The sequence below is a fragment of the Herpailurus yagouaroundi genome, unplaced genomic scaffold (genome assembly GCF_014898765.1).
Source record: "Herpailurus yagouaroundi ecotype Mexico unplaced genomic scaffold, PumYag 29, whole genome shotgun sequence".
In the NCBI taxonomy this organism is placed as follows: Eukaryota; Metazoa; Chordata; class Mammalia; order Carnivora; family Felidae; genus Herpailurus; species Herpailurus yagouaroundi.
The window spans coordinates 79,736,169-79,760,870 of record NW_024412377.1 but is presented as its reverse complement, the minus strand read 5'-3'; the positions used below and the strand labels follow the sequence as shown (position 1 = coordinate 79,760,870).

The window sequence follows — 24,702 nt, the reverse complement described above, 5'->3', positions numbered from 1 at the left end:
ATAGCAGCACTCTCAACAATAGCCAAATTATGGAAAGAGCCTAAATGTCCATCAACTGATGAATGGATAAAGAAATTGTGGTTTATATACACAATGGAGTACTACGTGGCAATGAGAAAGAATGAAATATGGCCCTTTGTAGCAACGTGGATGGAACTGGAGAGTGTGATGCTAAGTGAAATAAGCCATACAGAGAAAGACAGATACCATATGGTTTCACTCTTATGTGGATCCTGAGAAACTTAACAGGAACCCATGGGGGAGGGGAAGGAAAAAAAATAAAAAAAGAGGTTAGAGTGGGAGAGAGCCAAAGCATAAGAGACTGTTGAGAACTGAGAGCAAACTGAGGGTTGATGGGGGGTGGGAGGGAGGAGAGGGTGGGTGATGGGTATTGAGGAGGGCACCTTTTGGGATGAGCACTGGGTGTTGTATGGAAACCAATTTGACAATAAATTTCATATATAAATAAAAAAAATTATTAAGAATTTCAAGACGGCAACATTAAACCAAGTATTGGGCTCTTCTAAGTGCTAGGCCCTAGGGGACTGCATAGATAGCATGCCCCTGAAAACAGCTGTGAAGACCGGAGAAAACATAGGCTGAAACATGGAAAGGAGAAGAATTCTATGGAGTTTGAATGGTGCTCCAAATGAAGAGTAAATAGATCCAAAAAGTGGATGGGACTTGGTGGTGATCACCAGGAGAGCTGGAGAAGATACATGTAGCAACATGGTCTTCCACTTCTGCTTATGCTGAGCAATAGTTGAGAAATAAGAGAAACATTTATTTCTGGACTAAAGCATTGAATGCAGGAAACGGTTTGCAGAGGCAGAGGAAAGCCTCAGGTTCATGGTATTTACCAAGAGCAAGAGGAACTCACAAACTGAAGACATATTCCCTGCACTTCACACCCTAGAGGCACAAACTAACCCTCTTATACGATAACTGGAGGGAAGTTGCTCTAATCAGAAACTTCGTACACAAATGGGAAAATAGGAAGTTTAAATACCAGTGTGAAATGAACAAGCAATAATCATAACATTTCCAAAAACCAAACAGTGAAAGGCAGAAACTCTGAAAACCGAAAAATGATAATCTGTGAAAAAATAGAAAACATTTAAAAATCAGCTTAATTTGGGGCACCTGGGTGGCTTGGTCGGTTAAGTATCCAACTTCAGCTCAGGTCATGATCTCACGGTCCGTGAGATCGAGCCCTGCGTCGGACTCTGTGCTGACTGCTCAGAGCCTGGAGCCTGTTTCAGATTCTGTGTCTCCCTCTCTCTCTGACCCTCCCCCATTCACGTTCTGTCTCTCTCTGTCTCAAAAATAAATAAACGTTAAAAATTTTTTTTAATTTAAAAAATATAAAAATCAGCTTAATTAACCTTTGAAAATAAATGTCAGGGATGATCCTAGCTAAAAATATAAGCAAAATAGGTGTTGATGGAATAAAAACATTCATAGTTCTTGTTTTTTAAAACCATAGACAATGGCTTACCTGTTCAGTCTATTCAAGTGATGTTTTGTGGGTGCCTGGGTGACTCAGTCAGTTGAGCATCAGATTCTGGTTTCCACTCAGGTCATGATCTCAGGATCTTGGGATTGAGCCCCGCATCAGACTCCATGGAATCTGCTTGAGATTCTCTCTCTTTCTCTCTCTGTCTCTCTCATCCTCTGCCTCTCTCTCCCACTCATGTCTCTATCTCTAAAAAAAAAAAAAAAAAAAAAAAAAAGATAAAAAGATGTTTTGATGGATGTTTCTACTTTTAATATATTTTCATTTCTCAATCTTATCCTTTATAGTTAGTGATTTTTGCAGTTGAAATCTTTGATTCATCTATGGGGCACCTGGGTGGGTCAGTGGGTTGAACGTCAGACTCTTGATTTCAGCTCAGGTCATGATCTCAGGGTCGTGGGATAGAACCAGCCCCATGTGGGGCTCCGCGCTGAGCTTGGAGCCTGCTTGAGATTATCTCCTCTCTCCCTTTGTCCCTCTCTCCTGTTCGCTCTCTCTCTGTCTAAAATAAAGTAAAATAAATATTAAAAAACAAAAAACAAAAAAAACAAAAAAGGTATCTTTGATTATCCTGAGGTCAAAAACGTACTCCCATATGTTATCTTGTAAATGCCCTGTTTCTTGCCTTCCACATTTATAATGACAATCCATCTGGAATTGCTTTGTGTGCTGAGTAGGGTGAGAAGAGGGGAGGTTGTCAAGCTCCTGCCCCCACTGCGTGCAGACACTGAATACACCTGCACCATTAATTGAAAGAACTGTTCTTTCCCCACTGCTATGCAGTGCTGGCTGTATCACAGATTACCCACGTAGGAGTTTCCTCCTGGGTTTTCGTTTATACTTTGTACAATATCGGTGTCTTAATTGTTCTAACTTCATATTAAAGCTTGATATTCAGTAGTTTGTATCTCTCAACTTTGTCATTCTTAAAAATTGTCTTGGCTCTTTTGGGCCCTCTGATTCTCCATATAAATTTTAGAATCAGCTGTTTAATTTCCACAAAGATAAAACACTGAGCTTTCGAGTGGAAAGGCAATGAATCTATAGATCCATTTAGGGAAAACTGATATCTTTAAAATGTTGAAACTTTTCATCAGTGAACATCCCTCCATTTATTTAAGTCTATGATTGTCTCAATAATGTTTTCTAGTTTTCTTTTTTGAGGATTTGCCTAAGTACTTGAAACTTTTGATGCTATTTATAAAGGGCGTTTAAATTGTTTTTTAATTTTTTTTTAATTTTATAGTCTTTGTTAGTTAGAAATAAAATTGGTTGTTTTTATACCAACCGTATCTGTAGACTCCTGGGATTTCTACATGAAGAAATGTATCACCTACTAATAATGACAATTTTATTTATTATTTTCCAATCATACTTTCTTTTTTAAACCTTATGGCTCTGGCAAGAACTATAGTCTGAAGTTGAATAGAAGTAGTGAGTGCAAGAATTCTTGTCTCATTTCTAATCCCAAAAGTTTTATAGGGTATGGCTAAGTCAACTTCAGTAAATTATATTATATGGCTTTCCAAAGTAGTTTTATGATTTTGTACTTCTAATGGCAGTGCAATATTTCCAGTGGGGATACTAAGCATCTATGTGTATTTAGACTTTTAATAGTCTGTTTTAATATTTCTCCATTCTCCCTTCCATTTTAAAATTCAGCCCCTGGAAGAAAAACAAAACCATTACAGAGATTTGCTTCTGAGCATAAAGTGAGAATGGAGAGGTTTGAGGAGGGGGGTGGGGTTGGACAGAAAGCAGGATCCAGAAGGAGGTATCTGGTTTACTCCATATTCCAATATTGTTACATTCTTTATATCTCTAATATATTCTTGTGTGTTGTTTTTATTTCCAAGGAAAAGAAATTGGGAAAAAAGATAGAAAGGTAAAATAAAAATAGAACTTTAAATGAACAAACTTGAAAACATTAAAATTACTTAAGTGTACATGGGCAAAAATGAATTTTTATCTTTACTTGACAGGATCTTGGCTGATGACACAAAAAGAAAACCAAGTGCAGGTATGTACTCCACAAATCCGGGTATAATTGCACCCTCCCACAGCCCTCCCAGTCTGAGGCTTGCCTTCACACCCCAGAGAGAGACTTGGGTCAGGATAAGATATGAGGACACATCTTCACAAACTTACACTTCATTTGAAGTTTTTTATTTTAGCTTTTCTACAAATTATTTGGATATTTAGATACAGGTTTTAGAACACTAAGTAAGTATATGGATCTGAATGTTTGGTGTTTTTTTTTTTAACTGATTTTCAGGGTGCTTGGGTGGCTCAGTTGGTTAAGTACATGACTTTTGGTTTTGGCTCAGGTCATGACCTCATGTTTCATGTGTTCGAGCCCCACATCAGGTTCTGGGCTGACAGCACAGAGCCTGCTTGGGATTCTTTCTCTCCCTTTCTCTCTGCCCCTCCCTCGCTCATGCACGCATGTGTGCATGCTCTTTCTCTTAAATAAATAAACTTAAAAAATAAAAAATATAAAAAATAAAAAACTGATTTTCTTCCCAACTAAAACTTCATAGTGATTTTTCACTCCTAAAAAAAACACATTTATATTTCTTTTCCTACATATTTTGAAAAATGAAACTAATGAGACTCTGGAAACCAGAGAGTATTTAATCTTGAAAACTACACTTAAACATAATTATATTTAGATCTCCTCCACATTTTTACCTGCTTTGAAGCTCTCTACCACAGCACAAACAATTTATTGGAGGATATTGGAGAGCTTATCAGCTGACATGCTGTTAATTCTATTTTGTCAGTATTGCTTTCATTAGTGCAACAGAAAGAAAATTGCATGACATTCCCCGTTTTAAGTTCAATTCTTATTACAAGTTTTGTGTACTTCTCTCTTCCTTGGCAAAAAAAAAATTTCTTTTAAAGAATGCCAAGTTCTTATGTGAACCTAAATGCAATGGTGATGAAAATAGCATTTGAGTGGGTTCTTAGACTCCTCATCTGAACAACTGGATAGAAGACTGGCCTTTCAGTGTGAGAGGACAGTGAGCATGTCCTTTGAATGTGGTCTTCTCTCTAAGCCATCCCTTTTTATGAAGGATGGGCTATTGAGCTATTGTTCGATTTCTAAATGACTCCATATTGTATAAAAACAGAGCATGTCATTTCATGCACACATTGAAGAGAGAACTCAACTGGGCAGCAGAAGACCTGGTTTTAATCTCTGTTGGTTTGTACGAATCAGCTAGATGATTTGGGGCAAGATGCAACTTCTTGAGGCCTGATGTCTCACCTGGAAATGAGGCATTTGTATTTGATGATGACTAAAAGCCATTCCAGGTCTAACAGTCTATGTAAGCTTAGGAAGAGAAAACTAGTCTAGTAATTTCTTAATGATGCAGCTTTAAGTTGTATTAGAGGGAGAAATAGGTGGTTATAAAATTTTAATTATATTCAGAACTGAATCAAACAGGCGAGAACGTTGGAAAGTAGCAGTGATGCATTGTGATACCTTTTGTTGAAAGAAACCATTTGAGTGTGCTTCCTCTCCTCACTCCTGGGCTTCCTACACAACTTTCAGTTTCTAGAAATAAGGGGAGGAACACAGTATTTAGCAATTGACTTCAGACTGGGCCTGGAAAACCCTAGAATTCTATGTAGCTCTTCAGAGAACTTGCAAACATTTGATCTGAATTTCACTTTTCAAAGTAAACATTATATATTTTATATACAAACATGTATATCTTTATTTTACAGTGTTTGCTTATTTAACAAATATTCATGGAGTGCATATTATATGTCGAGAAGAGTCCTCAAGTCTCAGAATTCAGGAATGAACAGAAACAGTCAAAAATCCTTGCCCTCCATTAAATTTATATTCCAGTCATGGTAGAAAAAAAAATTAAAAAAGAAACAAAAAAGGTAAATTATATAACATACTAAAATTGTATAAGGGTAACAAAGGAAAATTAAGCAGGAGCTACAGAATCAATCAGGAGATTAGAATACATCTGTCTGAGAAGACATGGTTTAATAAAGACTTCAAGGGAGCGGAGAGGCAGCCAGACGATAGCAGATGCGAAGGCCCTAAGATTGGAGGGAAATCGAAAGAGAAGAAGCCAGAGGAACAGAGGCCTGTAGGCCATCACAGATCTCTGGCTTTTAACACAATGGAAAACTTTAAACCCTTGATCAGTGCTATGTGGTCCAGTACTTTTATGTGAAGCTCATTTGTATTCTCTTCATGCACATTGGAATATGGTACTGAACAAGAATATTTTATTTCTAACCTAATCTTGTTCAAAATCAGGCCTGTACCAGTCCACTCAAACAAAAACTATATACATTTTTATGACAACAAATGTGGTTAAATTTAAATTACATGCCAGGCAAGACTTAGGTACATCTGTTTATGTCACTTTTCCAGCAACACGCAAATCCATAACATATTGGTAATGTTAAATTGTGATTAGCTCTAACCATCACTTTAGGTTTAAATGACTTCTAATCAGACTTCTACTTATTGATTAAGAATACAAGCAATTTTTAAATATTGTTGTTCTATGCAACTCAAAATTTAAAAAATTCCATTTACATTCTCTCAGGCTTCCAGAGAAGGTTATTAAAAACATCTTGAGGGGCACCTGGGTGGCTCAGTCAGTTAAGCATCCTACTTCAGCTCAGATCATGATCTCACTGTCCCTGAGTTCAAGTCCTGGGTCGGGCTCTGTGCTGACAGCTCAGAGCCTGGAGCCTGCTTCAGATTCTGTCTCCCTCTCTCTCTGCCCCTCCCCCTACTCATTCTCTCTCTCTCTCTCTCTCTCTCTCTCTCTCTCTCTCAAAAATAAATAAACATTAAAAAAATCTTGAGACTTCACAATAAGCTGCTATGTGTTACAAAATTGGTATTTTTTTCTACTGAACAATCAAACAGAATCCACCTGGAAGTTGGGTGTTGAAACTTACATGACTGCAAATACCATCCAGAGACCCCAATATCAAGTCATTACATTCATTAAAACAGGCTCATACATCTCACAAACTGAATTAATAATAAGCAAATGCTATACATTTGAAATTACAAAATAAATTTATGTTAATAAAATTGCCCCTTTGGTTAATCTATGTAATTTTTACAGAGTTGGTGCCTAGTGAGAAATGGATGGAAGGTGATTCTGTAGAAATTGCAAGTGCAAGCAAGTAAGAGAGTGTATTCTCTTCTTTTAAGTCTTCATTATTCACCACCACCCCCCATTGTAAGTAGAAAAATAAGTTTTGCATTTACGTGTGTGTGTGTGTGTGTGTGTGTGTGTGTGTGTGTGTGTGTGTGTGTATCTCCATCCTTGATGAAGCCATTCATGCTAAATCATTTGGTGAAAGTTTGCTGGAAAACAGAATATTCTTATTATTTATATGATACCAAAGAATTACCTCATAAGTTAGTTAATTTCTAAAAGGATAAAGAGTGCCTTTGTGAAAGAAAGCTTTCATAAACTACTTTAGCCAAGTGATTAAGTTTAGTGTTTGTGGCTCCAGAGATGATGAAATGGGAAGTATACAATGCCACCTATGTAGTATTGTCAACATTTCTAGAATCTAATCATGAGGAAACAGCCAGTAAAATCCAAACTGTGAGACATTCAAAGACAACTGGACTACACTCTTCAACATGTTTCTGTCATAAAAGACAAAAATTGTTTCCAAATTAAGGAAGACTGAAAATATATCACAACTAAATGTAAAACATGAACCTTGATTGGATTTTTTAAAAAACTATGAAGGATATTTAAAGAACAATTAAAATTTTTAATATGTGCTATTAGATATTATTGTATATTATACCACTGTTTAAATTCTTGAGAGTGAAAATGGCATTGTGATAACGTAGGAAAATGTCTTTAAAAAAAATTAAAAAAAAAAAAAAAAAGGGGGCGCCTGGGTGGCGCAGTCGGTTAAGCGTCCAACTTCAGCCAGGTCACAATCTCGCAGTCCGTGAGTTTGAGCCCCGCGTCGGGCTCTGGGCTGATGGCTCAGAGCCTGGAGCCTGTTTCCGATTCTGTGTCTCCCTCTCTGTCTGCCCCTCCCCCGTTCATGCTCTGTCTCTCTCTGTCCCAAAAATAAATAAACTTTGAAAAAAAAATTAATTAAAAAAAAGAAAATGTCTTTATTCTTGAGTGGTAAATACTGAGGTATTTAGAGGAAAAGTAACATGATGTTATACTTTATTTTCAAGTGGCTCTGGGTGGCTGAGTCGGTTAAGTGTCCAACTTTGGGTCAGGTGATGATATCACGGTTTGTGAGTTCGAGTCCTGTGTCAGGCTCTGTTCTGAAAGCTCAGAGCCTGGAGCCTGCTTTAGATTCTGTGTCTCCCCCACTCACATTCTCTCTCAAAAATAAATAAACATTAAAAAAAAAATTTTAAATCAAGTGGCTAAAAGGAAAAAAAGAAACTGGAAAGGATATATATTTACATAGATAGATACTTAGATACATAGATAGATAGAAGGTATATAGATAATAAAGAGCACACAAATGTTATAAAATTTAACCATTTGTGAATATAAGTGAATGTATTTATTTATGTGTATTTACATATGAATGTATGTGTATGTGGGTGTTCATTGTGTTATTCTTTCAACATTTCTTCAGGGTTGCAATTTTTCAAAACAAAAGGTTGGGAACAATATAGTCTGAATAATTCTGACCTCAAAGTCACTTCCCACATCAGGGGAATGTTTGCCCACACTGGTCACCAAATGAGACTAATTAACAGCATTGATTAGGCAAGAATGCCTAAGTCACACTGTAGAAGGACTGTAGACTCAATAGCTTCGTCCAACTTCAGTCTAGCTCATTTTCTTGCCTTAATTCACTTAAAAAAAAATGCCTGGCAAAAATGTAAACTTTTCTATCCAAACCCAAGAAAGAGCTTCAGAGCACATGGAATTTAGCACCAAAGGAATTATGAAGTGATATTTGCTCAGATTTTTTATGTTTATTTACTCACCCTAAGAAAAATATCTGCCTCCAGGATTCAGAGGAGGGCATGGCTGATCCTGCAAATTTCATTGTTGGGAATATCAGGGGAAAACAAATATACATTTTGGAATCCTAAATCATGGCCTGCAGGAAACATAGGCCCTTTGCTTTCTATCCTGGAGATTCTGCTCTCAAGGTTTAAGAAAAATGTTGTGCAGGTCCCAACTGCCCAGAGTTCATCATAAAGGGAGCATCTGTGTTTACAATAGGACTCTGGCTTTCAATTCTAATCTGCCCTTCAGTGCCTGATCTACATGAAGCATCCTGGGCTCACAGGCAGCATTCTAGCTAGCCTGTTAGAAGGGTCATGAACTACAGCCATACCAGAAACCAAATGGAATCGGCAGTCACCTCAACTGTCATTTGTAAGGCTGAGATAAACAATGAAACTATTGAATAATAGAAAAGGGTCTTTCTTCCTCTCACTGGTGAAACAAATCTTAAAATATGAAGATCAAGGACTGCTGGAGATAAGAGACACCAAAGAACTGAAACCTCTTAACAGCAGGTGGTATCAGTGGGGTCTGTCTTTTGAAAAATGTGTCAGGTCCTTTTGGGACTATGTAAAACACTTCTGGTTCCTATGGTGACACTGATAATACTTTGTCAATCATTGTGATATCGAGATCTACATTAAGCAGTTTAAAAAGCACCTTGAAATGCTTGAAGGTTAAATTAGTTCCTCCTCTAAATTGCTTGGTGTCAATTGTAGTTGTGATCATTGGAGGAGATACACTCAGTTGGTGAGAAATACTGACCAATGTGTCTTACCTCTTATAAAGCTCTGGAAGAGACAAAGCCATAAACTGTGAGTCCCTTCACCACAGCCCCAGACGCTAATCAAAGTAGTGTCTCCAGAGTGAAAGAGACTAAGTAATTCATTAGTCTTCGGGCTGTGCCCAGACCCTCACTTAAGGAACCCCATTCACTGCAGTATTTCCCCTTCTAAATATTCTAAAGGCTAGCGGATTATTTGCCTGGCTCTTCCTTAATTCATTTGTTTCTTAGGAAAGGGCATTCTGTAACAAACTTTTGTGGAAATATTGCCACAATTTCAAGCAAGACTCCTGCCACTGCCCTACATCAGAAACCTTTTTTGTGGGGTTCGATTAACCATTAACCACAAATTTTCCACAAACCTGGAAAAGATGCACTTTCTGTTCTTTCTCTTTTACTGCCTTTGCACTTCTTAATTCTATTAACAATAAATAGAATTTTGCCAAGTTGTGAAGTAAAAAACTGAATTTCCAAGTAGACAGACATCCGGAGTTTTGTTTGGCTCATTCCTTCAAAATTCGAGATTGGCCACTATTTAGTTTATGTACCACACTCTGAACCTTTGCAGGCTTCTCTTTTCCAGCAGGGCTGGACTGACTGGAGGAGCCCTTTCTTCTAGTTCTGTCCCATTTCTCTTTAATGTGACATCAGTGTTCCAATGGCTTTGACTGTAACACAGGTATTCACCACAGGCCTCAGTGTTTACAGACTTGCTGTGTGACTTCAGTGTCACTTTTGAGAAGCTGTTTTCAATGAGATTGTGAATATCTGGCTATAAAACAGGTAATTATTCTTCAGAATAAGGAATAGGTTATTAGGTATTTAACACACTATCTGACCTACCCTGAAAAAAAATCATTTTAGTATACCATTAAAAATTTTCAGAAAAATAAAATAGTTCTACCACCAATACACTTCCAAAATAAAAAGAAAAACTCGGTTTCATTTGCACTATTAAATCAGAATTGTACCAAATCTTTTATGAGTATACTGTTTGTGATTTTAGTTTATAAAAGATAATAAACACATTTGTTCATTTTCAGTACATGAAGTTGACACAATGTTTTGCCTATTTTCATGTCATAATAATAGTAATAATAACTAATATTAACTGAGCACTTAAGGCCTGCTGTGATTCTTTTACTCCTATGATCTTTGTATTTATCTCATTAAGTAGGATCCATTACTGTTCCAATTATACAAATGAGGAAACTAAAGTCTTGTGAGGTGACCAAACAAGGATAACAGGAAAGCTGTTCTGACTGACTCTAGTTTCTGAGATCTTAATTGCCACACTGATAATGTGCCACAGCCACCCTTGTCCCTAACGTTCGTGTTTTCTCACATTTCGTACAAGTTTACAGGGATGTTAGTCCGCCTGGGGTACGATAACAAAATATCATAGACTGAGTAGCTTAAACAACATAAATTTATTTCTCACAGTCTTGGAGGCTGCGAAATCCAAGATCAAAGTGCCAGCAAGGTAGGTTTTCTTCTGAAGCCTTTTCTCTTGGTCTATAAGTGGTTGCCATTTTGCTCTGTGCTCATATGACCTCTTCATTCTGCATTTACAGAGAGAGAGAGAGAGAGAGAGAGGAGAGAGCGAGAGAGAGAGAGAGAGAGAGAGAGAGAGAGAAGAAAGAAAGAAAGAGAGCTCCAATGTCTCTTCTTATAAAGACACTGATTTTATCTAAACCTCTCAGATAAGAACCCCACCCTGATGACCTCATTTAACTGTAATTACTTTCTTAGAGGTCCCATCTCCAAATACAGTCACAATGGAGGTTAAAGCTTCAACATATGACTTGGCAGGGGAGCACACAAACATTCAGTCTTTAATAAAAGGTAACTTAGTGTATTTCCAAAAGAAAATTATTCCAAGTTCATTAAAATGCTAACAAATAGGAACCTCTCAACTCTAAAATTTCCCCTTTAAAAAACCTGCAATATCACATGCACTGTAGACTTCATACGGACAGAAGATTAAAGAAGTGAAATTCTTCATTGTTCACATCAGACTTAGCTAACTGGTTGAATGATAGGTGGCCCCTGAGAGGGGATTGTATCAAAGAACTAAAGCAAAAATTTAAGCAAAACAATGAAGCCCTGCCTGTGTCTTTGGGAAGACAACTTTGATCAGACTGGATAAATTCATCAGCCCCTAGTGGATACCTTCACTCTGCCTGGGCTATGTCCTACGTTCACTTAGTATGATAGAAAAAAAAAAAAAAAGCATAAATCTAATCACATGCTGTAATCTAGGCACACGTATATTTATACACTTAGAGATTAGCATACAAATTCCAAATAACAGAGTAAAAAATCATCAGTAGTGGCATTTTCTAGAAATGTAGTTTGTATTTCTTTTTTAATTACGCCTAATCATTGCATGATTTATGTGGAAAAACAAGTCTAAGAGTAAACATGTGCATTATGTACAGTTTGTTGATTCATAAAAAGGAAGATATCTAGACACAAAGCTTTGCAGCCTCTGTAAAAAACATGTGCTCTGTTAGAATCTCAATTGTCTGACATGGTTCAGATCCTACTCAACTCATTATGTTCACGGTCGATATTTTTCACCAGCACAATGAAGCATACCACAGTATTTGAAACCATAGCCTGTAAACATTACTGTTACACAGCCTTCTGTTCCCACAATGGTGAATCAAGATAAATGCTATGGATTTTCTTAAATGTATTCTTTCTACTTCATGCAGTAGCAGGCCAGTCAGGCAGATACACCTGTAAGCATCTATGCAACAAATCTAGAATATCTATTAGCAGCCACAATATCTATTAGCAGGTGCCAAATTAAGAGTATTCCACAAGAAACATTTTGTCCAGATGAATATAGTGGCAGCTTCCTGATCTCATAGAATTTCAGGGTGAGGGATAGCAAGTTGGCTGAAAGTGCAAATCATTTACCAAGCATGTAATTAAATAGATAGATGAAAGGTAGGTGATAGATAGATAGATAGACCTTCTTATTAATCTACCAGACTTCCAATTCAATGGCACTTGGAAACCTAGTGTTTCGTGTGTATGTGTCACAGGGAAAATTGGCTTGACTCTGAATTTATTTCCTTTTGGATACACACATTTTTTTTCTTTCACCCTACTTCTGTACGTCACTACGGTGTTACCTGTGAACCAGATCAAAGTCAAGAAATATCATATTTAGAGGAATATCATTCACACACTTCTAGCCTGATAATTCTTTCCTAGTCAGACTGACAAAGCACTTTTCTCTTTGGAATAAATATGTTGGAATCAAATGCATTGCCAGAAAAGGGTGTTGTGCTTTGTTCTGTTTTAATTCCATTGCACATGGCTTGATTCTTGTTTGTCTTCCTGTCGGCCTCCTACACTTACCTTGGCATTTCTCCTAATCAGTGAGCAGGACTGCATAGGAATGTCAGCCTGCAAGTCAGTTTAGGTAAACCTGGCCACCTGCCTTCCTGCTAGGACTTTCTCACCAACCATCAGCTCATATTATCCACTGCCAACCAGACAGAAATAACCACAGGATTCTAAACTTGCCCTTCCTTTGGATGGGTCACTCTCCCTCTCCCCACCCCTTTCTGTTGGCTCTTTGGGATTCCTCAGTCCTATAGTATCTTGCTCCTTTGGCAGAGGAATGTTTTCCATCACTAGACCATTGAAACTATGAATAATACTATTTTTCTATCTCCTAAAAACTACATTTCCTATAAAAATAAGATTCCCAAACTCTACCCAGATTCCACAGATTCTTACTATGCAGCATATTAATGGATATAAGACATAGTTCCTACTAATAGAGAAATTGTGCATAAGTAGTAACACTGTGACACATGGCAAGTCGATTCTGAAAGGTAAAAAAGGTCCAAGTGTGATGGAGCACAGAACAAAAGGGGAGATTAATTATGAATAGGAGAATTACCACTATGGGGAGAAAAACAGCATGTGAGCTAGTTCTTTAAAAGGATGCCTGGAGAACTGAGGGGGAAGGAGTGGGGAGTAAATTAAGAAGCTTTCAATTTAGACAAAAGAGAATGGGCAAGGCAGGGAAGAGGGAATTTTCAAAATGCATTTGTGAAATAATAAAGAATTACATTTTGCCTACACAAGCTAAAGCCTCCTATAGGCCAGATGGATTGGGTCTTAAATGCTATGCTCAGAATTCTTACTTTACCCTGTAGGGCCAGTGATTCCTAAAAACCGGTCATGGGCCAGTGGTGGTTTAAGTCTAAGTTTTCACCAGACTGGGGAGAAATGAAGAAAATAAAGACAATGTGTAAGTTGTTTTTTTTTTTTTTAATGAAACAAAATACATTCTGTTCAAAGGTCTTTCCTTTATTGTTGGATTGTATCTTTCCTACATTTGGAATCAAATGCAATTGCCTTTATGTAATGATGATAAGACTAGATGGCAGTTTGGTAGGAGGTTCTGATGCTCTTACTTGGCAAGATGAGAACTGACAACGCTATTTTGGGATCCCTAATATATTTTTATTTTACTTGGTCCATGTGATCCAAGATTTGGGGGCTACTTCCAAAGGTAATGTGGCTCCTGGGAAGGGAGATAATGTCATCAGAATTGTTCTTTAAGAACAATAATTGTGGAAGTAGTAACATTAAAAGAGAAAAGAAAGGGAAAAGAGAAAAAGGAAGGACAGAAGGCAATAAATTCTACAGCTCATGGTAGGATATAAGGAAAGTAGTTAGAAATCTATGGCAAGAAGCAATGAGGACCTAATCCAGGACATTGACATAGAGAATTGAAAGAAAGCAACAGATACAAGGGATAGACTCTACAAGACTGGCAATCGTTTAAAAGTACAAGCTAAGATTATATTTTGGGTCAAGAGGCTGAGCCACTGGGATTCCAACAGAGTGGTGGAAAAGAGCCAGCAGAGACTTGGAAGAGACTGAAGGTGTGACATGCTGGGCTGAGAAATTGGTCAAGCCTAGAGAAGTACACCTGGGAGTCATCTGCCTAAAAGTAAGAGCTGAGAAAGAATAGTTAAATACAAGATGGTGGAAGAGAGAACTCTGAGTAGAGAACACCTCTACCACTTGATTTTCTTTCATTAGTTTAGGTCATCTGTTGAGAACAACCAAGGTTGAAATTTACCTTTTCTGGATGTACTCTGATCAGTGACCTTGGATATTTGCTATCATCATTTTCTTATTGGTCAACCTCTAATACTATCATTTTGAAAAATCTCTTGTTTCTCTAGATCCTCTCTATTAGCACATTTCTCTGTTATCACAAACTTCAGGTAAGTCAGCATCACATATTGGGTGTGCTAGGAAGTTAGGAAATAGCAGTTATTGGGCCTAAGGAATTTAACTCTTTCCGTCAAACATAAGGAGGGAGAAAGAATGAAATTCGAACTAGAATGACACTTCAACATTATAAGAAATTGTGTAACAATGGCAAAAGGAGGACACTTGAATTTTAAAGTTCTTTGGAGATATTTTTTTATCCTGGATATTAGGGTTGTGGTACACTTTATTTTCTGCATGGTAGCGATATTTAATATTTATTGAGCATTTACTATAATCAGGCACTTGACAAGCATATCCTCACTTAATCTTCAGAAAAAAACTATCAGGTGGGTGATTTTAGTGCAGTTTTTTTTTCAAGTAGTAGGAGTAATACTGAGAGAAGAAGGGTTACTTGTCCAAAGTGACCTAGTAGAAAGTGACTGAGCTGGGATTAGAACTCATTTGTATTGGCTAGGCTTTATTCTTTGGCAAATGACAGAAAACCCAGACACAAACAGTTTAAGGAAAAAGGGAATGTATGAGTTTCTATAACTAAAACGTCCAATAGCTGGACAGGGGCTAACTGCCCAGAAGGAATGTAACGAGCAACTCACACCATGTCATCAGCCTACAGTTTCCCTGTCTTCATCCTTATTCTGATGCCTCTGTGTTGGCTCCATCCTCAAACATGCTCTCCTGTTGTTTTGTCAGAATGTCTCCAACAGATCTGGCCTCATAGCCAGGCTTACCCAAGACCGGCAGGAAATCACTACTGTCTCTGGCCTAGCAGTCCTAGGAAAAGTCTCATGAAATCTTTTCATTGTGATTCAGTCAAAGCCTGCTCCTGAAGGAATCATGGGCATATAAGCAAGGTTAAAGCCTTGGAGCCAAGGGTACAGTAATCCAGGATGCCATTAACAGAAGTAGGGTGCACAGCTGCTAGGTGGCATGATCTGCAAAGATCTCTGACCACTGAATTTTCTTGCTGAACAACCTGAGCTTTAACCACTATATTTTTCCACCTAAACAATGAAGATCCACAAAGAACGGAGATGAGACTTTGTATATTAAAAAGACAGTACTCGTGGAGCATCCTTCATGATAGGGGTAAAAGGCCTGCAGGAAGAACTAGATCTATTTCTGCTGTGATAACAACATAAGTGAACACACTCCTCCAAAGAGACTTCCTTTTAGGGGTCAGGAAGGAGGGGAATGGGAGTTGTACATTTGTTGCAGATTGCTCTTGAGTTGAATGAGAAAGCGCAGGCCTCAATTTCTCCCTTCTAAGCCAAGTGTTTAGTCCAGAGCCCAACTCCAAATTCCTGTCCATCCAAAAGATTTTCTTCCATTTTTTCTCTAATACACTGGATTTAGTTTGAGGTAGTGAGGCATTAGTACCCTTCGCTCTATTTATCCTTTTAGAGCCTGTTGAAGATCCCACAAAAGACCCAATCTCATTTCTGTAACAAGTTCCTCCCTATGAGAAAAGGACAAAAGAGAGAAAGCTCTGGTCCTATTTATGCTTGTCTCTTTCTATTTCTCTAGGAATATTAATTAACTTGCTGGTTGCCTCTTCGTCTCAAAATCCTTTTTTTCCCCTTTAATTTTAACTGACTCTCTGACATATTATGGTAAGAAGAGAACAAAGGGTGTGGATGCCTGTTATTTCAAGGATATGTTGATGAAATGGTTTATAATGCAATTAAATCCTAGCTCTCTGTGCTCAAAAGAGAGGAAACACTCTTCTGGGCCATCCTCTAGCAGTAAAAATTCAGCTGAAAGTCTATTACTTCCTTTTCTTTAAAACTCCAACTTCCCTGCCAATATTGCCAGACAACTGAAATAGTTCATCTCTGCCCTTTATGTTGTAGTGAATGTAGAAGAGTCTGTACTTCAATGGAGTAGGTTTTAAATGACAACTGAAAAGCCTATGTTCCTTTATAGTTTCAAACCTCATTTAACACTTTGCTTACCTTCAAAAATCCTGTAGGAATAGTGAATACATATACTTTTGCACTTAAAGGGCAAAAATGTACCTCTTAGAGTTTAAACATAAGACAAATGGTGAACCGAATCCAAAAAGAGAAGTGAGCTATGGTTTCTCTTTTTTCCAGAAGGCTGTCAGATACGGTTGCAACAGGTCAGGAAAATATTACTTTGTGGGGTCCTTTTATTCTTCTAGTCTTTACTTTTTGCCTCCCAGTTGCTTGCTTTCTTCTTCTTTTTTTTTTTTTTTTAGTACTTTATTTTTAAGCAACCTCCACACCCAATGTGAGGCTTGAACTCACAACCCCAAGATCAAGAGTCCCCCACTTGGGGTGCCTGGGTGGCTCCGTTGGTTAAATGTCAGACTCTTGGTTTTGGCTCAGATCATGATCTCATGGTTTGTGAGTTCGAGCCCCATGTCAGGCTCTGTGCTGGCAGTGCACAGTCTGCTTAGGATTCTCTCTCTCCCTCTCTCTTTGCCCCTACCCTGCTCATGCACTCGCTTTCTCTCTCTCTGAAAATAAATAAATAAACTTAAAAAAAAAAAAAAAAAAAGAGTCTCATGCTGTATTGACCGAGCAGGCCAGGCACCCCCCCCGCCATTGCTTTCTAATATTGAAAAATTAAACTCAAGTTTCTCAAACGAAAAGAAAAAGGAATTAGAGAAAATAGGCATTCCTATTCTTCACTTTCATTGTTTTACTCTCAGATAAAAGTGTTCAATAGGAGCTTGAGGCCCCAAATGGCTTCATCCAGCTCCCATCCCAAACTTCACCCCCGCTGAATTGACCAGCACTTCTCCAGGCCACACATTCTGGCTTTCCCCTGCTCTGTTGCTGTCTGTGACGCTGATGCCTACACCACAACTTTTACACTTGTTGAATGAATAGGTAGAACTTTAGAACAAATGGGATGTCCAGTTAGGAAAGGGCTAGATAAATCTCTAGGCAGAGTCAGCAGGCGTTAAGTGCTCCTGCAACACTGGGGCACCGGACACAGAGACAAAGAAAGCAAATATTTCTGCCTTGATGAATCTACTCACAATTCTAATTCTCACAATCAGAGTATCTCTGGAGGCTATTTTAATTTCAGCATGCATAGTTTTTAATGTCATCTGGACAAATAAACTCTTTTATATTAGATATGGAAGGATATAACTATCTTTTTGAAGCCCCTAAGTCAGGCTCTTCAATTAGTTCCCCAAAAGCCAGTTGGCAGCTATTGTCTTGACAGTATATAGAAAGCTGCAGTCTTGCATTAATCCCAGAGACAAGTTCTGGGGAGGGAGAGTATCTGGAACAAAGTCAAACTTGGGAGCACAGAGTTCTCTGAAAGCAGTTTTCTAACTTCCTGGGTCCAATTCCCAGGGGACCCCATGTAGTAGCATCAAAAGGTCAGGATTCCTTTTTTTTTTTTTTTTTTTTTTTTTTTTTTTTGCTTCCAAAAGTAACACCTATGGCAGGGTTTCTCAAAATGGACTATGAGTCACTGGTCTCAGCATCACCCAGGGTACATATTTTTAGAAGCCTGACCCTCCAACCACTCCATCTGACTCTGAAGTTGGGGACTGAATGTCTGCAATTTTACAAAGAGCTACCACACCATACTAAAATTTAAAAACCACCATGTGGGAATGCACATTCATTCATATATATACATGCTTGGTGTAATAATTTAAGTATAAGGAAAATATTAAAGGCATGAATTCAAAGAAGTCTGTGATACAACTGTTTAATTCTGCCAGAGGCATCTCTTATTTGGAGAAAACTCAAAGCAGAAATCATGACAATTAACCTCAGGAAGGTTATAAACCTATCAACAATTTTCCTTCCACCCATCCAAATAACCCTACTTTTTAGTTTCTATTGGCATAAATAAATAAGTCTTACATGATGTTGGCATTGTTGTCTTAAGAGGCCACATTTAAAATATATTAGTCATGAATTGCATGGCATTTAAAAAATTAATAGAAGAACATAGAAAACAGAATGATGATTATATTACAAGGAAATAGAATAGAATTCTTGTATAGAGTGACTAACGTATAATAAAAGGTAATTATTTTTAGTAATTAACTATCAAGTCCAAGTCTGGAAGCAAAAATATAATTTTTGAATATCTGGCTCTCCTTGTACTGAAAATAAAATTAAAAAAAAAAAAAAACATTCCCTCCCAACACAGAGACATTTTCTATTTTTCCTTCAGAATCCAACCAGCAAGAATATCAATATATTTCAAAGAGCTTTATTTCAGATGCAGTTCAAAGAGAAGGCAAAATTAACAGCAGAATCCTTTATGGGAGCTAACCTTATGCGAGAATCTAATAAAGGACGCCATGTATTTGTAAGGGAAAAATGTAACCTGAAACATTTTCAGTGACAATGCACAGAGAGCAAAAAGCTAATATGGCATAAACAATCTGTATTAGGTGGATTTCACTGTGGAAATACTGAGATGTTGAGGATAAATGATGTTTGACTGTGATCACCCTCCCATCCTGTGGATTTCAGGTATCCAAAATCCCCTGCAGGTAGCATGCCTACTTCTGCCCCTCCGAATACGTCTTTCTTTCACCAATAATTGCAATAATTGATTTTCCTAATATCAAATTCACTTCTTCCAAGCAAATAGAAAGACCCCAGAGCAATGAACAAATCTTTGGGATTTTTTTTTAAACCAAATCTAACAAATGCATCATATTGATAAACTCACTCAGGTGAAAATATTGATGAGTTATCTGAAACTTGTCAAAATGTGACTTGTGAAGTTCTTTCTACTAGAAAATAATCGATGCATTTCACTTGGGTCATCTAGGCGTTTATGTACATGAGATTTACTTTATGTCAAAGAGTTTACCAGCATGATAGCACAGTGTGCTTTAGTTATGGGAACAGCAACCCTGATCAAAGAGTTCTTTGGCTCCTTTCATTCATTTGCCGCTTAATCCTGTTGTTTAATTGTGGTGTATGTGGCAAACACTGCCTGGCGAACTGGAAAGACCCTGACTTCCCAACCTCTACTGGAGTAGACGAATGAAGAAAAAACAAATAGGAAACGGAAAAAAATAAAATAATTTCAAATTATAAAGTATTATGGAATAAAAACACAAAAGCTACAATAGAAATGAAGCTGTGAGAGGCAGGAAGGTCCTGCTTTGCAAAACACAATTTGGAAAGGCTTCCCAGAACACATGATATTTAAAATAAATATGTAGGGGCGCCTGGGTGGCGCAGTCGGTTAAGCGTCCGACTTCAGCCAGGTCACGATCTCACGGTCCGTGAGTTCGAGCCCCGCGTCGGGCTCTGGGCTGATGGCTCAGAGCCTGGAGCCTGTTTCCGATTCTGTGTCTCCCTCTCTCTCTGCCCCTCCCCCATTCATGCTCTGTCTCTCTCTGTCCCAAAAAATAAATAAACGTTGAAAAAAAAATTTTTTTTTAATAAAATAAATATGTAATATTTTATTTAAAATAAATATGTAAATATTTAAAATATTTTATTTAAAATAAATGTAAAGATGATAAGAAGACAGCCATGTGTAGAAAAGGGGGCAGAGGTTTCAGACTGGAGACACAGTGTGTGCAAAGAGCCTGCAGCAGGAAAGAGCTTGGCATCTTTAGAGAAGTATATAGTGCCTAATGTTTCCAAAGTATAGTGAGGAAGAGACAGACACGAGAGGAGATAGATCAAAGAAATAGTTGGGGGCCTGATTCAGAGCCTGGAAAGCCATGGTAAGGAAGTTGGAACATATTCAAATGTCATAGGGAATTATAGGACAGTTTTTTTAACAGAAGCTATTTGTCCATTTTTAAATGTTGGGATAGAGTATGAACTTCAGAAACTCTTGTACTCCAGGGCATGTGAGTGGCTCAGTTAGTTAAGCATCTGACTTGCGCTCAGGTCAAGATCTCATGGTTTGTGAGTTTGAGCCTTACATCAGGCTCTCTACCGTCAGTACAAGGCCCACTTCAGATCTTCTGTACCCACCTGTTCCCTGTTTGCGCGCTCTCTCTCTCAAAAGTAAATAAACATTAAAAAAAATTCTTATACTCTACCTTCAAAAAACAAGGAGCACAAAGCCTATCCTCACTGCCACATTCTCTCTCTCTTATTTATAACCCCTGTTCCCTTAGAGTGAACCTGGTCCTATCTGTCTGGAGGCCCTATATATTCAAATGCTTGAAGAAACATTCACTACACCCAATACCCCTCCCTCACAGCCCATCTAGAAAAGTTATTTTCTCTGCTTATTTCTTCTGAGTAATAGCCACCTCTATATTTCCCCTTTATTTCTGTCATTTTTCAAAATATGATCACAATGTAATGATTGCTTGGCTTTCACTTATTTACTCTTTGTGTCCACTATGAGACTATAAACTCCATGAGGGCAGGAATCCTGGCTAATTTGGAGCAAAATTATATCCTCATTCCCCTGCAAAGTGCCTGGCAGTGTGGAGTAAATGAAAGAGTTTATGAATCTTCACTTCATCTATGAGAATGTTAACAGCAATTTGGATTATATTGAAAACTTGGGCAACTGTCAGTACTCAGTTTTGATATAAGGACAGATTTTTCATTTGCTATTAGACTACCAAAGTCCAATAGAGGCATAGAAATGGTACCTATGATTTCCACAGTAGCCTAGTCTTTCTTTCCTTTATCTACATTTCTAGACCTTTTGTCTTCCCTGCTGTGGAGAGAATAGACTCTACTAAATCAACAGTCTCAAAATCTCCAAGAACCCTGTGCTAATGCAACCATGATTAGTATTTTAAAACTAATGATGTGGGCTGTGGGAAAGGAATTAGAAAAAAGAAATATAAATGTTCTTATCAAAACATGGAAGACAGTGGGGAAGATATAACAAAATATATACAAATATAAATTCCCATTCTAGTCAAAAAAACAGCCCTCCTCTTCTGGATCAATATTCTCTTATCTCCCTCATCACTGAAACAACTAAGGAGGGTGAGTAAGACCCCACTGCTTTCCAAAGCCTCTAACTTCTCTAGCTTTTAGGATATAATAAGAAAAACAGACACAGTTAATGCCCAACTATCACTTCACAATTTTCAATCAATCATTAATTATTATTGATCTTTGTCTATGAGAATAATGAAAATTTCATAGATTTTGTTTTTTCACCCAACTAATTTATATTTTAATTATCTTTTTAATGAACAAGTGAAGTGAACATGCATTTTTTTTGCCTATAAGCCAGATAAAATATCCCCAATAAGTATTAGAAATACATACTGTCTGGTCATACAAGACAGTTCTTGCACATAATCAGTATTCAGTAAATATGATGTAATAAATAAGGAAATGGTTTAACATTTTACAAGATAAAACTAAGAGTCTAAATATTTTCAGGTAAGCCAGATATACATGTATGTTGCTAATTATTCTGCTAATCAGTAGGACTTGTTCCACACGTGATTCATCACAAATTGGAGTGTATGGGTATGCTTACTCCAGCAAATATTTTTTGAAATTCTTTGTTAATTTTCAAAACAATAATTCTGTACCATGTTGACCAAAGTTACAAAAACAGTTTACACACACAAATAAAATAAACTAAGTCTATCTACATATAGTGAAGCAGCATTTTCTATAGTACGCTCTAAAAAAGGTGAGCCATTTCATACTTCGATAGATCTGTGCAGAAAGTATAATGAGAAAAACTTACCAAAATCCCTTCAAGTTACCATCTTTCCAGGGAACTAAACTGATTTAAGTACACTTGTCTTTGCAGTTTTCAGTGCTCTCCTTTCTTGGAACTTTCACTCATGGGAGATTTTCAAAATTATGTTTTATTTCAGAATTTATCACTGCTGTGAATTAAAATATCAGGGAGAAACAAACAGGCCAAGGTGCATAGGTGTTAACAAGTTGTTGCTCAGGCTCAGCACCAGATAGATGACTGGCAGTAATTAGCTGCAGTTCACAATTCTGAGATATAAAAATTGCCTCAAAGGATTAGGTGAAGCTTGACATAGAAGGACTTCTTAAAATTACATGGAACAGAGGGCCTGTGAGAAAGCTTTCCTTTGTAATGTAACAGGAAAAACCTGAGAGTAAGATATTGGAAGTATTTTAGCTAGTTGATAATACTTTGATCTGGGCAATATTAACTGCTAATAAGTTTATGAGGAAAAAAGCTTCCTAAGGACTTTGTTTTATCGGATAAAATGACATTTGAAAAGCTGAGTCAAAGCTCAAGGGAAAAGAAAAGTAAACTTCAGAATGCTGTTGTATTTTCTCCTAAAATAGGTGGGCATACCCAGTCATGAACCATGAACTATATTGTCACTCAAGTTACTTTTTTTTTCAGGATGTTTATCTTGAAATATTCTCAAGCTTACATAAAAGCTGCAAATAATCACTAAGAACTTTTCCAGAGCCATCGAAGAGTAAGATACTCCAGTGGGTAGTGCCCACTAGGAAAGACATTTTTCCACTAGATAATCACAATATAACCACCAAACTTGGGAAATTACATGGATATACCACTGCCATCTCATCCTCATAACCTATTCATGTTTTTCCAATTGTCTCAATATCTTAGATATTTAAAAAATCACACATCATATTTACTTACGTTATTTCAATGTCTTTCAGTCTGGAACCATTCCTCAGTCTCACTTTGGGCTTCATGATCTTGACAGCTTTGAAGATTATGGGCCAGTTATTTTACCAAAAGTCCCTTAACTGGAAATTTTTGAAGATTTCTCCTCATGATTACATTAGATTATGCATCTTTGGCAGGATATCACAAAAATGAGGCTGTAACTCCTTTTTCCTTTGAAATTAGTAATTAATTTTGTGAGAAACTTCTTTTAAGCTATGTGAAAATCACATTTCTCATCATATTTTCAATGTATTCATTTATTTATGTATGCATTCTAATTATTATCTGTGTTGATGTTCAATTTATCCCAAATTTAGTGAGTGTCAACCTCTTTTAGCTGTATTCTCCATCCTCTGATATGCCCGTCATTCTTTGAGCATGTCCTTAGTTTATGGCATAACATCCATGTCCAACATCATCTGTTATTCCCCCCCACCCCATTCAAGACCTGAAATTAATGATTTCTACCTTTCATGTCATTCCTTTAAATAAATGGTATTTAGAAATCAAGGTCTGGACATTAGATGTGCCCACTGTCCCTTAGGGACTTGCTGCTCCCAAATCCACTTTGTGGACAAATCTAGGGAATACGTGCATGCGTGCATGAATGTGCATTCACTTACAGTGATGTTTATTTCCATATCTATCTACATACTGAATCCCATGCATTAAATGTTTTTTTTCACACCTATTCCAATCGAACGCCATAAGGTTCATTCTAGTTTCTTCCCATTTTGTATTTGTAACTCCCTCCTCTGGCAGCAAGAAACTTGGTTTGTGTTAACCTTAACATGCATATTCGTTTGATCAATTGCCCCATAATTAACCAGTTGCTCATCACCACTGTGGTCTCCTCCCTTGCATGGGAGTTCTCCTCACCCCTTTTGGGCTTCACGACCTGCTCTGAGCTGCCACCTCATATAGACATCCTCCTACTTGTGGTCAGCCTCAACCACGGTGTGAAGCTCATCCGTGCACCGTGCATACATGTCCTCCCCACCAGGCTCAGGCTCTGATCCCATACACACAAAATATTTCATGGTATATGAAGCCTTTTTCCAAGGAAATATCATCACCATATTAGGATAAGTAAAAGAATCTTCATGATGATCGGGAGATATTTTGTGGACAATTTACCCCAATTTTTTCTATCTGTGAAGTATTTATTAGCAAACCTAGACCAATTTGTCCCTATGGACATTTGTGGCGAAGAGAAAATGATGCAGGGAAAGAGAGCAAAAAAGAAGGATAGGGGATGAAAACAATGGTGGACACTAACGTTGTCATGAAGTCAAATTAAACTTTAATAGTGAAAGCTATATTAATTCATAACTTCCCAGTGGCCCTTCACTAAAAGATCCAAGGAACAAATGATGTTTTCTCAACTCTTTTTTATTCATGACAAATAGAAAAATCTTTTCTGATTTTGGAAAACCTAGTTTTCATTAATCACTTTTAAGTATTTTTAAAGCATGAGAAGGAATTGGTTGTGTTTTTGTTTCTGTTTTTGTTTTTTCACTAAA

General features: G+C 37.4%; 1 long non-coding RNA gene across 1 annotated transcript in view; it reads left to right on the top strand.

Moving 5' to 3' along the window:
* Window positions 1-24,702, top strand: part of LOC121012571 (uncharacterized) — an 86,911-nt gene that overhangs the window by 11,075 nt on the left and 51,134 nt on the right. The window contains exons 3-4 of the long non-coding RNA XR_005782171.1: window positions 3,499-3,536; window positions 6,634-6,750. This is a non-coding gene — a long non-coding RNA (uncharacterized LOC121012571). The remainder of the gene's footprint in view (window positions 1-3,498; window positions 3,537-6,633; window positions 6,751-24,702) is intronic.